Below are 17,897 nucleotides of genomic sequence, written 5' to 3'. Positions count from 1 at the left end.
CATTACACACATTTGCACAGCAATTCTTTATGGTCAACATCATTCTTTACTGAAGATGCTCTCAGGCAGCATGGTTCAAATTTAGTGGTGAGAAGAGTAAATGCTGAATACACACAGTCTCTAAGAAAAATGTTTATTTGGATCAAATGGCTGGCTTGCTACTTTATGTGCCATCAAGTTGGTGTTGATTCTTAGCAACCACTTCTCCAGGATGATCTGTCTCCAACCTGACCCTTTAAGTCTTCCAGCCATAATACACCTAATACACCTATTGCCATTGAAATTGAGTCCCTTCACTTTGCTGCTGGTCATCCTCTTCTCTTTCTTACCATTTTAGACTTCTGAAAATAATATATGTACATACGGTATGTATTTTATGAACTGTTTCAATCTCAAAGGTCTCCTTAGCAGTGTACAAGAGCAACAGTGACAAACTAGTGTAAAACCATAAATACTGTATACTAAAACCTAATACATAATAATATTATAGTAATCATGTATTTGGCTCCAACAGCTCTATATCAGTCAGATCCCAAAGGCTTTCTGGAGCACTCAAGTTTTACAAGCTTCTGGAAGGCCATGAGTATGAGGAGCACTGGCCTCAGCAGGCAAATTGACATTCTACAGGTGGAATGTCACTGCAGAGAATGCCAGCTTTTCTTTTCTTTTCTTTTCTTTTCTTTTCTTTTCTTTTCTTTTCTTTTCTTTTCTTTTCTTTTCTTTTCTTTTCTTTTCTCTACTCTTCTCTTCTCTTCTCTTCTCTTCTCTTCTCTTCTCTTTTCTTGAGGGAGGCTGTTCTGTCGTATCTTTTGGTAAGTGCTCCAGGTCACTTCCCTTAAATGTTGCCATCTGATGGGGCCTCAGAGGCATGTCTTTTTGGTGGTCAACCCAGCCCTTTGGAACAGCCTCCCACCTGAGATCAGAGGGATCCCTACCCTTTTAGCCTTCTGGAGGACTGTGAAGACCTGGCTCTTCCCCCAAGCATTTAGCTAGGATGGAAGTTGAGCTGGGAGGATGTTTGGTCTGGCATCTGGAGGGAAGGGTACCTTTGTTTTTAGCTATGTTTTAAATATTGTTGTGAGCTGCCAAGTCATTGTATAAGATAGGCAGCCCTATAAGTTCTGTAAATAAATAAATAGTCCTGTAAATAAAGTAGGGACCTTCAATAGGCATTCCCCCCACCCCCCACTTGGACCAGGTTGGGGAATCTGTGCACGATAGGAAGGCTTGTAGATATGCAGTCCCTGAGCTATATAAGTGATACCAGCATCTGGAATTGCACTTGGAAACTCATTATTACCAGTTTAGCTACAACGTCAATGGTATTTTCTGGCAGTGGCAAAGCTGCCTAGTAAGCACATGGGCTGTTGTATTTCATGCCAGATGAAGTTTCCAAGTGGTCTTCAAGGACAGGTCCCAAGCAAAATGAATTACAATAACCCTGGCATACAATGGCAAGACCCTGAATGACCATCTTCAATTCCTCCTGTTCTAGCTAAGGCTGCAGTTGGTGTGTCAGCTGGAGTGGGTAAAGGCTAGGTTTCAACAGCACCTATGAGTCAAGGAAACCCTCTCCCCTCCCAAATTATTGGTCTGTTCTCCATGAAGCAAGAGAACTCCATTAAGAACCAGAATGGTAGATCCCCAGAATCAGCAGACATCTGAATAAATAGCCACTCCATCTTGCCTGGCTAACCCTAATCCTAACCCTTGCATTGAAACCTTCTCCCCATCCAGACTCTAACAGTCTCCAGACACTGGGCCAGAACTTCCATTGAGTCCCCCTTCAGCCCACACTAGAGATATACAGCTAGGTATCATAAGCATTTTGATAATAACTCATCTTGATCAAGTAGATGAACTTTTCCAGCAGTTTCATATACATGTTAAACAGGATGCCACTTCCCATCTTCTTCATAATTCACTTTTTAGGGTAAAATATCTTGTGGGTAGTCAGTTTGTCATGTTTCAATCAAAGCACATTTTTAAGACCACCACAAAAAATGAAACTATTCATTGTGCAGTTGTAGAAAATGAACATAAAAAAATAGAACATTAAACAACTATTCATATTGTTTCCTCCTACTTCCTCCTCTCTGTCATATGAAAGTAAATAACATCTCCAATGCTGAATAGATACAATCAATTTTATTCTCAACCAGGCACGTCAAAGTGGCTTGAGGGAAACACTTCTTGCCCACCATCATCCAAAAGGGTTCAGATATCTTGAATGGACTGCTGGTTGACAATCTACAGATGCAATAAATGTGGGAAGAGCAACAATGCTTTGCCACCCTTAACACCACCAGGTCTGAACCTGGGTTCATAGACATGTTTTGTTATACTCATTCCTCATCCTCTGCCATCAGTGCTCTCGACATCTCTTCTGCTGCCTCACCTTCTGGAGCCACTACTTAGACTATAGGGCGCTCTTTGATTAGTAGATAGAGAGAGGCTACTCATATAATCGCATCCATTGCTCTTGCCCTTTGTGTATTCCAGAGATCCCATGAATGCAAGTGGAACTGCCTGCCAGCTTGCTGGGAAAATCCCCATATGCTCACTGGAAACAATTGGACCATAAGGCATCTGGAGTGGATCTTACTAATTGACATCCCACATCTTCTCACTCCAGAGAAAAATTACCCCTACCTTCTCCTCAGCACCCACCCAAGGAATACAACTCTCACCAGCCCTCCATGATTTAATAGTCTACAACTCTGGCTTCCCAGAGGATTGACACACTGGCTATCTTGCTCTATTGCTTTCTGCTCTATAGGTCTTGCTCCTTGTGGGAGGTTCGTGGGGCAAGAAGTGTAACTAGGTATCTCTTTTGCAGGTAATAGTGTTACTTGATGTAGGTAATATATTTTATCTCAGCAGCCCAAGCAAAATAGCCTTGCTGCCTCACCCCAGGTCTATCTCCAAAATGCAGGTTTGGGTTATTTTGCTCCAGATTCTAGTCCTTTGTCTGAGGTAACAGAAAGAGAAGGGATCTGGGTGGTGATTTAGCAGGTCTTGAAGAGGAATACTGTGATTCAATAAGGTTAAGACAACCTGTAGAAAAGGAGGTTAGCAAACCTCTAATTCTAAGTATGGATACAGGTAATGAAAAAAGCCATGTTAAAATCTTACTCTGCTTTAATTTTACAAGACCAGGTTTTCATAGAATTTAGGGCCTCCTCCTCTGATATATATATTTTTGACCTCCCTCCTCATACCTTCTTTAGGTTTTACAGGTACATAATAAGATGCCAGCTAACCATGATAAACTAAAGCAGTTGGTTGCTGACCACAAACAATTACTGGAAAAAACGCTTGTGCAGGTGGAGAAGATGAAGTTTGAAAGAAGATAATTAAGGTCATTTCTTGGATGGATGGAGAAATGGGGTAAAGGATCAACAAAAGAAAAGAGTCAAGTGTGATGTTGTACCCCAGCTTTGAAGAGAAACATCCAGGAGGAGAAGAGATAGAAGGAATGTTTCCACTTTTCCTTCCAGAATGAACTAGTTCAAAGGTTCATGTTTTCCCCAGCCATCTCTCTTCACTTGACCTCACTTTGGAGAGATCAACAAAGCATATAGTAAGAGGTTTTTAAGTTTGAAAAGTCTTTGCAACAGATTGTGACAGTCTAAGCCTGAAAGAAAACCACTTCTTCTTAGAAACACCATTAGAGTCTCCCTTCCCTCACAGGCCCACCTTCCCTCCTTCCTCCCCCTTTTTCCCTCTCTCTTGAGATTAGGATGCTGAACTTTGTAAGTATTTGCTAAGCCTTGAGTAAAGAAACAGTATGGTATAAAACCTGGTCTGATTCTTAAGCTTTATGCATACAGCTTACTTAAATAACATAATGGGTGTAATCTGGATATTTGTGGCATGATCATGCCTGATAGAATGGAGTGTGTGACTGCATAAGAGATGCAATAAATACAGGATATCTTGGCAGAAATATTCCTAGAGCTAAATGTAGGAAATTCAGAGAATTTTTCCTAGAGTATAGGTTTGCCTGACAAACCTCAGTAAATGTAGGATACTTGGAAAGAGATTTGTAGACAGCAAGGTTAACTGACAGACCCACATCACTACAGGTTTTGTCCACAAGTCCACAATAAATACAGGATATCTGGAGGACAGGGTCAACTGATGGATCCATAATATTTGAGTGGGAAAGAAAGAAATTGTGCAGATGGATCCCAAACCCATGTTTGCACAGCAATACCTGTTTGAACTAAGTGTGTATATTCTGTTCTAATCTCAGCAGAAATTCAAACAACTCTGGAATATGAGTCAAGGGGATGGGTCCCATGTTGTAAGTGAAAATCCAACAATCTCCCTAAAACCATCTAAAATGGCCTAATAGAAACACATTTAAGATATTGAAGTTATTGGAAAAGGCAGTATCTGGTCTCCATGCTATACAACAATGCCATATGCTTACTTATAAAAGTAAAAGTGCTATTCTGTGTTCCTCCACTTGTGATATAGTACCTTGATGAGAAATTGAGGGATGTTGCTGAAACAATGGAGGTAGAACAACAATGCTCTGGAACAGATGTGGAATATTGCTCTTACTTAAAGGAGACCATTAACCGCAACTTGAGCAGGACAGTGGGGTGGACTGATACAAGTACTTTATCATCAAAACTCTACTGATAATAGATGAGTGCATGGATAGCTTTCAATAAGTACCCCAGCTTTGCCTGCGGTAGGGGTGGGGGTATTGAAAAATGTTAAAAGGGATGAGAAAAGTCATACATTTGAACCACAGTGTCTTTCAAACATGGTGTGTTGATGCAGTATAATACCTGTGAAAGCCTGATTTGGATTATACACAATTGGATAATTAGGAACCAAAAAAGATCCTTCATTGGGAAGGCAGCTTTGATTAAAGATTTGGATCAGCTTTTGGGTCTCCTCCTAGTGTCAGATGAAGTGGAGCTTTGTAAAGTTCCTTACTCTGAAGGACAAAAAGAAAGTATTGAGTCAAAAAATATTCATGTGTTAAAGGCCAAGGAGATTCCTAATGGTCCCTAATTCTCCAGGAGGCATGAATTATAGCTGAAACTGACCCTTTCAAAAACAGTCATCTTGTGCCTTCCATGATGGGGAAAAAAGGGGCTTGATGGAAACTATAACTAATGTCAGGCAGAGAAAATACAAGTCCTTCTCCCCTACAGAAACCCTTAAAAGAGAAGGAAACATTGTTCTTCATAGTTGGAAGGTCATCACCTTAGAAAATCCCAGAGCAGAAGAAATCCTGAGATCCTTTTAATATCAGTAGATATCTGTATCTAGATAAGCACAGTAATCATGTAATCCCAGGATATGAGGATACAGAACCTTTGCTAAGGGAGAAGAATAGCCTATACTTGAACAAGTCCCAGCCATATTCCAGAAGTAGGGCCAGCCACTGCAGGTCTACAGTAAAGGACTTCACCAGACTCTATTCTCATGGAGGATTAAGAAATTAGCTGAGGTTCTCATAACTGCAGAACTAACCCACAGGAAGTTCTTAACAGAAATACAATACAGTAGATAGATTTTATTCTGCTCTAGTTCATAATCTTTACTGACAAATCACCTGAGAAAGCAATTATTACTCTTCTATCATGGAAGATACTGTAGCAGATTGGAGGACACATCCAAGAGAAGAGGATTTCCTTGTCATTCTGCAAGGGGAAAAACATTGTATATAAGAGATCTGGATCATGGGGAAGGTGTCCTGCCAAGATATCATCTATGGACTCTTTCCTCAGCCCAGATATAGGCAAGTATTAGTCTCCTTAAAGTGGAATTTGGCATGCGCAAATATCAGGCCCACTGAGGGACTTTCAGATTTGATCCTGAAAGCAGGTGGTTTTACTAAATAGCCCTTTATAATAGTGAAGAATTGCATTCCCTTTCTAGATCCAGATATTTATTCAAGGACCCATAGGGACCTGCTTTTCAATCAGATAAAGCTAAACTACCCTGCATGAGCTATCCTTATGCAGAGATTTTAAACCCAGGGTGGGGAATGATAAGTTAATTTTGGTGACTTTGGGAATTGATGAAAAGGATTTCTTTTTTCAGCTAACTTGGAGGTTGTAAGATGTGCATATTAATAACAGTGGAATAGCGTTACTTAGACTGCTGTACAAAACAAATTATTGTATGCTAAACTGGAAATAGTCTGGAAATTCTGATGGGAATTTTACATTTGTCATAGCAGAGAGAACTAGTGTGGCAGATTATATTTGTATTTCTGCATCCCACCAGGATATGATTCCCTCTTCTGGGGATAGAAATCACACAGTTATCTCAGAATTCACTATAGCCCCTACCTATGATTGGGTATAAAAGTCTGCAGAGATACTTTTCTGTGTTGCCTTCTATGCTCACGCTAGTCTTTCTCCCAAGACAATCTTCTTTGCCATAGTGCTGACTTCTCGTCTTCATGCTGGGATTTGGATGTCTATGGACTCCTTTGACACTTTGATTTTCTATTTGCTGGTATCCCACTTATACAGAACACACATTTAATATTTCCATAATTATACAACTAAGTTCTTAGTTAACAGTACATACGTACAAAACATAACCTGCAGGAAACAGCTGGTTGCAAGTCTGTGATCAAACTAAAACATAAGTATACTCCAAATAATGTTTCAAAGGAAGAAGACATCAGGAAATAGCCAAGAACATCTGAGGTGATATGTGTGGTTAAACAGAGGTAGGGAAAATAAGTTGCAGGGAAGATTGAGGGCAGGCCAGCCAGTTAGATATGCCACTTCTGAAGGTCAGTAGCTAAATGGAGGTAGGGAAAGGAAGGTACTGAGAATTCAGAGGTGGTTGGCTAATTGGCTATGCCAGTCTTAAAGCCATGGGCATCAGCAGTGGTGGCTAAGATGAGGCAGGGAAAGAAGGTACTTGGGTGATTACCAGGGAAAAAACCTAGATATGCTTTGTATTGAAGTCATGTTTATTATTTGGCATATTTTAGTCCTGGTTTTGAGAATGCAAGACAAATGCAAGATCATGCTTCAGGGAAATCACATAATAAAATAGGTATTTGGATGATCCTATTGTATCTTTTATTTGCTACTTTTAGGTCAGTGTCATTTATTTTGGTTTACCTCAGATCTGTATTATTTTCCCTCTTTTTGTTTACAATATACTTAGAAACAGTGTAATCAGCCCACATAACCACCATGCAAATCAGCAAATGTTGTTATTTTTTGCACCTTTTCTAATAAGGTACTTAATGAATTTGATTTGCATCTATAGTAGTTTGCAAGTCTTTATTAGACTTAGTGTCAAGCCACTTGTAGTAGCTAACACCCAAGAAACCAAGATTCTCACAAATTCAGAGTAGTCACATGTATTGTAGTGAGCAAGGGGTTAAATTACAGAATCTAGGAAACTGGATCTGTGTACCTTGGTCCTTACTTATCAGTGAATACATTAAGGCCAGGCCTCTCTATTGCCTTTGATCTTTATAACAAAGTTTTGCTTTAATGGGAAGAAAGCAAAAATGTCCAGCTGCTTTTACATACTTAGCAGTTGTGTTCTATGGACTTCAGAAGATCAATGCTGAGGTATTGGTCAGGGTTGGTTGGTTTTTTTTTACAGATGTTTCATCCCACATCCTACTTACTCAGCACAGTGGTTCAGAAATGGAGGTTACCTCATAGTATTTATAGTCTGTGTAAGATTTTAACTTTGGGATGGGGAGGGGAGGGTTGGTTGATGACTGGAGGTTTTCTGGGAGGTATTGATATGATGGAATATGTGGGTAACCATGGAAGAAGTGCGGGGGGAGGGAGATCAGATAAAAAAGAAAGAAGTCCGCAACAGAATAATGGCTAGAGAAAGAAACTTAGGCAGGCCCTACCCTAACTACTCAGGTAGTAAATAGAGAGGGTGGGAGATTTGTATTTTCAGACTTTAAAAAAAACTTTGCTTACAAAAAGAAGAAAAAAGATATAAAAGTGGTTTAACAAAAAAGTGAAAAAATACAACAAAGAGAAAAAAATGTTTTAATATATCATTATAACAATAAACAATTTCAATTCGATATATACTTATCTAATACAAATAGTATTCAAGTACATATATATTTCTAATAGATTTATATAACTATCATGTTTTTTTTTTAAACTTATTGTATTTTATAGGACTAAATCCCAAATTTCGTTATACTTCTCCATACAAAGTCTACATCTATAGCCAATCTGCTCATAAGTGGCAAGTGCAATCAGGTCTTCAATCCATTGAATAAATGGGGCCATGCATTTATCTTTCCAATGCTGCAATATCAATCTTTTCGCCAGAGTAAGGGCACGGAGAATCCATTTGCATTGTCCAGAAGAGAAAGTCCATATACTAGGTATATAGTTCAAAAGAATATTATTCTCTGAAAATTTTAGGTTTTATTGTGCAATCATATTTATATAGTCCACTACTTTCTCCCAAAACTAGGTAACTATAGACATTGTAGAAACATATGCTTTAAAGACGCATTGTCCAACAAAATGCTGTTTTTGACAATCCTTTTCTATATTTATGTAGTAGAGTCCAATAAATTCTAAATATTATTTTTTGTCATATATGTCATAGGTTAAGGTCCATTGACGCTCTTGCTATAGAAGTTAAGGCACCCTCCCATTGCCTAGGCACTATAGAAACCTCTAATTCTTTATTCCACTCATCCCTTAACATCTGCATATCAAACTGATTTATTGATAACAAATATCTATACAAACTAATAGTAGGTGATTTTTTTAGTTTTAAAGGATTTAACAAGCTGTTCTAATATCTCAGGTATCTCAGAAGCTGAAAAATCTGCTGGTCCAAACAATGCTGTCAACAAATGTTGTAGCTGTAAATATTGCCATTGGCTTAAATCTGATATATGATATTTATCTGGGAAGATTGATGTCAGGCCTAGCCCAAGGAACTCAAAGAGACAGTGCAAATTCAGTCCAGTTATGTTTATTAGCTACAACCTCTAGCAAGAATCTTCCCAGACTGAAACCCCAGCTCCCAAAGTCAGCCAGCCACAACAGTGTGAATTCCTCAGGGAGGTGCCAGTCTCATCCTCTTGTTCCTCCCACGCTCTTCTGGGGAGCTAAGAAAATGTTTATCTCTCTGAGCCTGGCCTTCATAATTCCATTCCATCACAGGTACAAATATGGAATTGATATTCCTTAAATGAATGGGTAACCAAATTTTTGATTTGTACTTTCAGACTTGCAAAATTCTGTTAATGTAGCCTTACAATAAAGTAAAATGAGGTCATTTAGTTGTGTTTCATGTCAGGTTTACCTGGGAGGGCTGTCAGTTGATTACCTCGTTGCTGGAAATGACATTGCCTTTATTTTGATTGGCCCATCTTACCTTCTTGCTGTGTGTGGCCTGGATCCAGCACTTGACTGGGTGGTAGATCTTATCTAGATGCATTGATCTGTTGTTGGCTATTTATTTGATTTGCAGGCTTCTAGGAATTCTCTGGCTCTCCTCCTATATGCATGATCTATTATTCCTGTGTTCTTCCAGTTAAACGTGTGATCTGTATTGAGAGCGTGGATGGCTGTTAAGTATCCTGGTTCTTTATTGCAGTGATACGTTCTTTAATTCTTTGATCGTGCTGGTGCCCTGCTTGCCCTATGCACAGCATTTTGGAAATGTCCGTTCTTATTCCATTAGAGAATTCCATTACATCTGGCAACATTACCTGCCAAAGTGTTTCAAGCCTTATTAATTTAAATCCTAATAAATTAAACAGGAGTAATTTCATACTTACACTGTAGCTGTCCCCCTGAAGCAATACTCCCTCAAAACTGGAAGAAAGTGAGCAGAGCTGGGGCTTTGGAGAAAATGAAATGGCAGCTGTTCTCAGACATAGCAAATATTGCTATGAAGCCACTGGCAAGCCTGGGGGAGCCTCTTCCTCTCCTTCTGAGAGTCTTTGAGGCTCTAAGAGCTTTCAGGTAGCCTTAGGCCATACTATCGAAAGTGGTGTTTTGCCACAGTAAAATGTGGACAGGAGGTTTGTGGATTCCAATCCAATAAACAAATGCCAATTTCAGATAGAAGCTGAAAGGATTTATTGGACAAAGCAAAAAAAAAAAGGAACAACTGCAAATTATAGTAGAGACAGGAAATATCCACAAACAAGGCAATAAAACAGAACCTAATATCATTGAATACAGAACCTCATATCCTGATGGGAGCTGGGATCCCGTATCCTCATGAAAGGCAACTGGAAATTGATTGATTGATTGATTTGAATGTATTAGGCAACCAACTCCAATGGACTTTTCCCAGATTATTCCAGCTAGTGAATAAAAACTAGTATCGTGCGGTGGTTAAAGTACTGGACTGGGCGTGAGGAGATCCAGGTTGTAGTCCTCCCTTAGGCCTGGAAACCGGCTGGGTGACCAGGGGCCACTTACTCACTCTCACCTCTAATCGGCTTCAGGGTCTGCAACAAGTCAGCTGAAGAACAACCTGCCTTGTCACATCAGGCACTGAAGCAAGCCCAGCACAAAAGAAATAGAGTGTGTGGCAAATGCTAGAAATAACAGCAATATTTCAGCTGCTGTGAAGCATCTTTCCTAGGCAGACCTGTACAGAGACTCATGTCATAGGAAGGCTTTTCCAGCTTATACCATATTCCATTCCAATTATTCATACTTCTAATTCAGTGCTCTTATTGTTGGTGCTTCTTGTATAGCGGTTTTCAAAAGTTTATGTGAGGCAGTGCCAGGTTACCCATCCCATGCTCCCTGCCAGGGGGCAGGCCTTGACAAAGCATTTCTAGAGGAAAGGGATAATATGCTGGAGTTAAAACTGCATGAGAAAACAGTTGTGCAGGGGGGTAGAAGAGTGAAGAAGGACCATTTTCTACTGGAAAACATGCAAACCTCTTTCCCATTAAAATCATCTTCCAAAATAGCACTGTAGATGGGTTTAAGGATGCTATCTGCCTCCTGTTGAGCTCACTTCACAAGCATTACTAACAGATCCAAATCTTATTCAGCCGCACTGACAATCAGCAAGCACCACTTTGTTTTCAGACTCTTCCAGCGAAACTAAGCTTGTACACTGCCACTTAAGAACATTCATCTTCTAAACCAGTGTCTGGGGAATGTCTGGGGAATTCTGGGAGTTGAAATCCACACATCTTAAAGTTGCCAAGTTTGAAAAACAGGTTCTAAACTGATATAACGGTATTTAAGGAGCTGGCTCCTGCTTTCTTCATGTAGGACTCTAAGCCTCAAAATTATGATTCTCTAGGAAAAGTAGAATGGGTTCAAAATGATCTGAAATATGTTTTGCTTAACGAAACAGCTCATTAAAGAACTTGAGACACTTCAGAACTATCCTTGCATTAATTAAAGAACAACAGGAAATAAGTAGTAACGTTAGCATGATCAGGAAGAAGATGAAAGCCGTACTATAATGATTATAAGCCAAATGTCCCTACAGTATAAATCCCTTCTATAGTAAGACAAGGCATCACGAACCACACAGTATATATGTAAGACAGTGAACAAAGATTTTTCAGCAATTTAGATGGTTTGCACACATACACCAAGGGGTTGTTTTTCTTTTTAATGTGTTTTAATTATGTTTAAATTACAGTATAATATGACTTTTTACATCAACCTTAAGCTAATATATTATTGGCACATGAACATGTTATTGGCAATTTTTTTCTTCCCACGCATATACAGAATCTAATGTTTCTGATATTTTTATTTTTATTTATACACACACACAAACACATACAGGGGGTTTACAATGAATAGAATAGACCAAACTTGTGCATAATCTGCAGGGGAGGTCAAGGGGGGCAAATGAAAAAAGTAACATCTCATAGACAGGGTACAAATTCCACCCCTTTCATACATGCATGGTGATGTCATCCATAATTTAATGCATGTTTTAGTAGAAAGGGATGCAGCTTATGAGGTAACATTACTTTCATTATTTTTACAAGAGAAGTGGATCCTGTGGATGCCAAAACTTCTACCCCTAGGCTTCTGCACTTCTTCCCTTAAATCTAGTCTACCATTTATTGAAGTTATCCCTTTTTAAAAAATATATGTTGGCCAAATAAATTTCATTATTTATTTAAAATATTTCCAAAGGAAGAGAATATCTGTAGGTCAGGGTTGAACTGTGGAGTCCTTGGTACTCTCTGAGCTTGGTTGTTTGCTTGTAGACATTTCGTTACCTAGTGATGATGATGTTACCTAATCGGGTAATGAAATATCTGCAAGCAAACATCAAGCTCAGAAAGCACCAAGAACTCCGTATGTATGTATGTATGTATGTATGTATGTATGTATGTATGTATGTTAGAAGTGTAATGGAACAACTCTTGATGTAATTTATTTGGAAATTATCCGAATAAATAAATCAAACAGCAACAACAACAACAACTGCCTATCCCAGGTTCTTGAGAAGGACTCAATAGGTGAATAAAAATGCCAATTCCAGTTTAAACATCTGGCTGACTACGTGACCAACCATAATAATAATAATAGTAATAATAACAATGTCAACCATTATATGACTATTTCATTTTAAAAATGAAAAAGTATTTTTGCCATATCTTCCTAAAAATGAAAAAAAAAAAAAAAAAACTCTTGTGTTTGGAAGCTCAAGTCTGGATTTCCTCAAAGACTTCCAGTTTATGATGTTACAAGTCAACTAAGAAATAACCTGGTGCCTCCCCATACCACTCTCATGCTTCCTTTCTGCTCCTGTGCCTAGCTTAGGCAGGACTGCCAAGAATTATTCAGGCACAGTTTCTAATTATTCAGAACTAGAAAACTGTAATTTAATTTGTATTTACAAATGAAGATATAACCCTAGGATCTATTCTTAGTTTATAAACACAAATTACACTAGGGTTCATATGAAATAGGAATCGATCTTAAATGACCACTGAGGGTCTGGAATTAATGTAGAAGAGATAAGGTAGGAGGAAGTATTTTGGTACAAGGCTCAGTCTAGTAAACAGAGCCTACTGGAATAAGATCATTACATCTGAATCTTAGTGTTATGCAGGTAATGGCAATTGAAGCTGAATGCAGAACAATGGGGTACCAGAGGAAAGGAATCTTACTGAACATATTCTGCACTTTTAATGCAATTTTATTTTGACAGTTTTAATGATACTAAACTGATTTACTGTAGTGGTCTATTTACTTTCTATTGGAGAAGAGGTATGATGGATATGGCAGCCACAGTTTGTCAATGTTATTGAATATGGTTTGAGTGATATCTGGTAATGAAATGCGTTAAATGCAAGAAGACTGTCTAGATAATGCTTATAGATCAGTGCTTTTTTTTTTTTTGCTTATATTTGGGTTGTGTCTAAAGTTATAGCCTATAAATTAACTTTGGGTGTGCATATCTGGGGGTGGGGGGTGTGATAGTGGTTGTCCTGGTATGTTAACAAATAAGGCCAAATTAAATATGTAACTGCTAAAAAAATATTTCAAAGGATTTTAATATTCAGACTGGCCTAGGGAGGGGTTAATTTTCATTTGGATTGCATCTAATATGAATTTTCATCCCTTAAGCTAATTATAGTATGGGTGGGAAGGGGAATTTTTGTCAAGAGTGAAGCTGGAGTAAGACTAAATAACACCTTCCCTACATATTAGTCCTAGTACAAATAAACCCTACACAAATGTTTTTAATCTGTATGTAGATAAATATTTTCCAGTAGTAATGTATGGCTGTGAGAGCTGGACCATAAAGAAGGCTGAGCGCCGAAGAATTGATGCCTTTGAACTGTGGTGCTGGAGAAGACTCTTAAGAGTCCCCTGGACTGCTAGGAGGTCAAACCAGTCAGTCTTAAAGGAAATCAACCCTGATTGCTCATTGGAAGGATTGATAATGAAGCTCAAGCTCAGATACTTTGGTCACCTAATGCGAAGAGAGATCTCTTTGGAGAAGACCCTGATGCTGGGAAAGATTGAAGGCAAAAGGAGAAGAGGACGGCAGAGGATGAGATGGTTAGATAGCATCACTGAAGCAATGAGCATGAAACTGAACAAACTCAGGGAGACAGTGAAGGACAGGAAGGCCTGGCGCGATATGGTTCATGGGGTCACGAAGAGTCGGACACGACTTAACGACTGAACAACAACAACAGATAAATATTTAGCATTTCCAACTTGACCTTCAGAAATAAACATCTGCAAAGCATTTCTCAGTAAATCAGATTCCGATGGCCTCAACCTGCTGATCTTTAGAAAGACCCTGAAGACTTGGCTCTTTCCTTGATTTCTGGGTTTACATGAGCCATTAGCATGTGTTAGCATATATTATGTGAGTTATTGATCTTGGTGCTAAATGTTTTTATATGTGACTCTCTTTTGGCTTACGTGTGTATTTCTGTTTGATATTTATAACTTGTTAGATGTCCAGAGCTGCTTGACAAGTGGGAAGCCATATAAATCAAATAAAGAAATGATATTTTTTTAAACTTTCATATAGATTCCAGAAGATATACTGAGAAGATAAGTGACAAAATAGTGCCTTTAATCTCCTGGGTGTGGGCTTGTTTGGGTATAAAATAAATATATTTTGCAATTTATTCAGACAAATTGAATGCTGCTATCAATCACAATTTTATTGTCCATAACATGCAAAATCCATACAATTTTTCTGTTTCCAGAAAATGGTATTTACAATGGTTGATTACTGATGTGGAGTTGGGCTCTAGCTCCCTATATTGCACATAAATGTTTCAATAACCCTCTAGTAAGGATGCAAAAGATCCTTATATTCAGCTGCTGGTGGTTGACAATACAAATACTAAGATGGACCAGCAACCTGACTCAAAAACAAGTAGCTTCTAATATTCCTGTGATTAGATTCACTCATATGAAAATCATCAATAGTGCAGCTATTTCCTTAAAATTCTGGATATCTGTCTTCATATGCATCCATACAGAATCCAGAAGGACAGAAAAGATGGTGGCAAATTCTTGCTTACTTTGCCCTATCCAACCAAAAGAGCTGAGAAGTGCTCTGAAGTTACTGACTCCTATGCTCATAACTATCTAGCGATAGGCCATCATTATTAATTATATTTTAAATTCACCAAATAATTAGGGTCCTTTGTGCCTGCTCCTGTTCTCTGCTCTACCAAAGAGCACACCTGGTCTCCCTTTTTCTTTCTTTCTTTATCTCTCATTCTCTCCCTCTCTCTCTCGCACACACACATTATAGTTTAAAAAAATATTGTTGGAAGATCAGAATATGACTAATGGGTACCTAGAAAAGAATAAGTGCAGTGTTTAGCCTGTGAGATTATTTATTGACTAGACATTTCTCCCAGAGTCTATTTTTGATTGACCTTTTCTGGAATAAAACAATTGCTTTAAGTTTGTGTCACTATGTTTATGAGGTTTTACTTCCAGTGATTAATGGCTGAGGAGGATCAAATAGCTGCTAATGGTTTATCCCTATAAAACTTTACCAGAAAGATCTTTTAGCTTGTATTATATACACTTTTTTATGTTAAGAGTGGAAACTATGTTGAGATTTTTATGTTTACTCAGACATAGCTCAACAGACATGCCTGTGAAGTAGAAACTGGTCATTTGATATAAAGAAATATATCTCCTACATTCATATTATGTAGTACTTCTTGCCTATGATATATATATATATATTATATATACAAATCAGACCAGAGTTCCCAAGGTTACTTACAATTTTTTTTTTACACCCTCATGCTGGTGAATCATACTTTTTTTTTTTTTTGGTGACTTCAAGTCAGTTTTTGACTCCTGGCGACTGCCTGGGCAAGTCCCTGAGTTTTCTTGGCAAGATTTTCAGCAGTAGTTTGCCATTGCCTCCTTCCTAGGGCTGAGAGAGAGAGTGATTGGCCCAAAGTCACCCAGCTGGATTTGTGCCCAAGGTGGGACTAGAACTCACAGTCTCCCAGTTTCTAGCCTGCTGCCTTAATCACTGCATCAAACTGGCTCTCTGAATTATACCATATGGAAGAATAATTTGGTACATGTTGCCATTTCTCTGGGACTAACTTTGGTGTTCATGTTGCAGAAAATTGGACCAGCAATTGGGGAGAAGAATTCAAATATTGTTCCCAATGCATGGATCACTTCCTTAGCAATGCAACTTTGGGTGGATGGATATGCTTGAATCAATCCTAGAATTCAGTGAATACTGAAAAATATGGACCTGACTAGTCTGCATGAAGAATGTCCGGTATGATTTTCCTTTTCATTTGCTGTGTATGACATCAATTTATAGTTGTATATGTATACTTAAAATATTTATTCAGGATCTTAATACATCACTGGGTCTTTTAGAAATGTTTTAGTGCCACAAAAGTAGAAAACTCAAGAAAATATTTCATCATGCTTATAAGCTTATTTAGAGTTCTTGAAGAATGGAACTTTTTAAACATATTTTAATTAATCACACAAAAATGAAGGGTGAGCGCTTTACTAATAAAATAGTTTAAAATAACAAAGGGAGAAGAATACAAAGAAAGGAGGGAGTGGGAAGTAGTTATAATACTAGTAGTACAAGAAGTTGCCTTCTACTGAATGAGCCCATTGGCCATTTGGCTTAGTATATAACAACAACTCTTCTGTGGTCCAGTAATGACTTTTTCCCCTCCTTGGAAATACTGGAGATTAAATCACAGAAATCCATGCTCTCCTAAAAAAAAACTGTACTTCATATCTCAGGAGTATAAAATAATGTTAAAAGCACAACAACAAAACAACAGTCCTTAAGCAGATGTTCCAAGAAGACCATACAAAAATGTGAAATGTGGTCTTGCTTAAAGAAAGATCCAGTTTTATAAACTGTCTTGTTGGACTTGGCATGCAGTATTTAGCTCCTTGCAGCATCATAACCCAGACAGTTACAATGATCTGCAAACAGTCATCAGCAGTTCAGACAGCCTAAGATGCTGAAACAAATGATAATTTGAAGAAAATATAAGAAAATCAGTAAGCAATCAGTATTTAGCAGAAGCATGGAAATAGCTGAACCATAAATCCTGAGGCATAGCAAGATACTTTGAAATGATTTTTTGGTGTCCTGGGGCAGTTTTGTGTGATCACACAGTCATTTCAAAAAGTTATTCATGGAAGAAACTGTGCCTAAGAACTCCATTTTGCTGAGTATATAGTATATTTTTGCTGAGGAAAAAAGAGTCATGCATTTCCCAAAGTATGTACAATATGTAGTTTGTAGAGAGCAAATAGTGCCATTCCCAAAGCTCTGAATCCAGTTACTGTGTTGAATTTTGTAATCAGTGCCTATCACAAAGAACCATTTCATATTTCTGTAAAATATTCAGCAGGTAAAATGTACCTGCTGGATACTTTAGTTGCAAAGAGGATATGGAAAAAAATGTATTTAAGTGAAGACAGAATGCATTGGAAGGGAATGGGTATGATTATGCTTCCACTGATGAGTCATAAATACACCTGAATACTCATGAAGCGAAACTGATGACAGAAGTGAGAAAAATGCAATCAATAAGACTGGAGAAATAGGTGACAAATGCAAAGATACTCATATAAGCACAGAAGATAGGAAAGAGCTGGTGAATAAGAGAACTATAGTTTTTAAAATGTATCTGCTGAAGAAAAGGTCTTTAGCTGAAGATAGGAGGAGAAATATGAAAGTACTCAGAAACTTGGATAGGTAAGTAAATTATGTAGATCACTCCTGAGAAACATCACATTAAGATCACATTACTAACTATAGTAATATAATAATTCATTATTTACTATCAAATTATTATTAATATCACATTATTAACCATACCGATTATCATTAAGTTTCAAAATGCCAAAGGGACATACATGTTTTTCTTTTAATCTGATTTGGGGGCTCTT

This window comes from Python bivittatus, unplaced genomic scaffold (assembly GCF_059951505.1).
Source record: "Python bivittatus isolate LINGU-HERP-01145 unplaced genomic scaffold, Pbiv_v1 ctg000480_np1212, whole genome shotgun sequence".
NCBI lineage: Eukaryota > Metazoa > Chordata > Lepidosauria > Squamata > Pythonidae > Python > Python bivittatus.
This window is presented reverse-complemented; position numbering follows the sequence as displayed.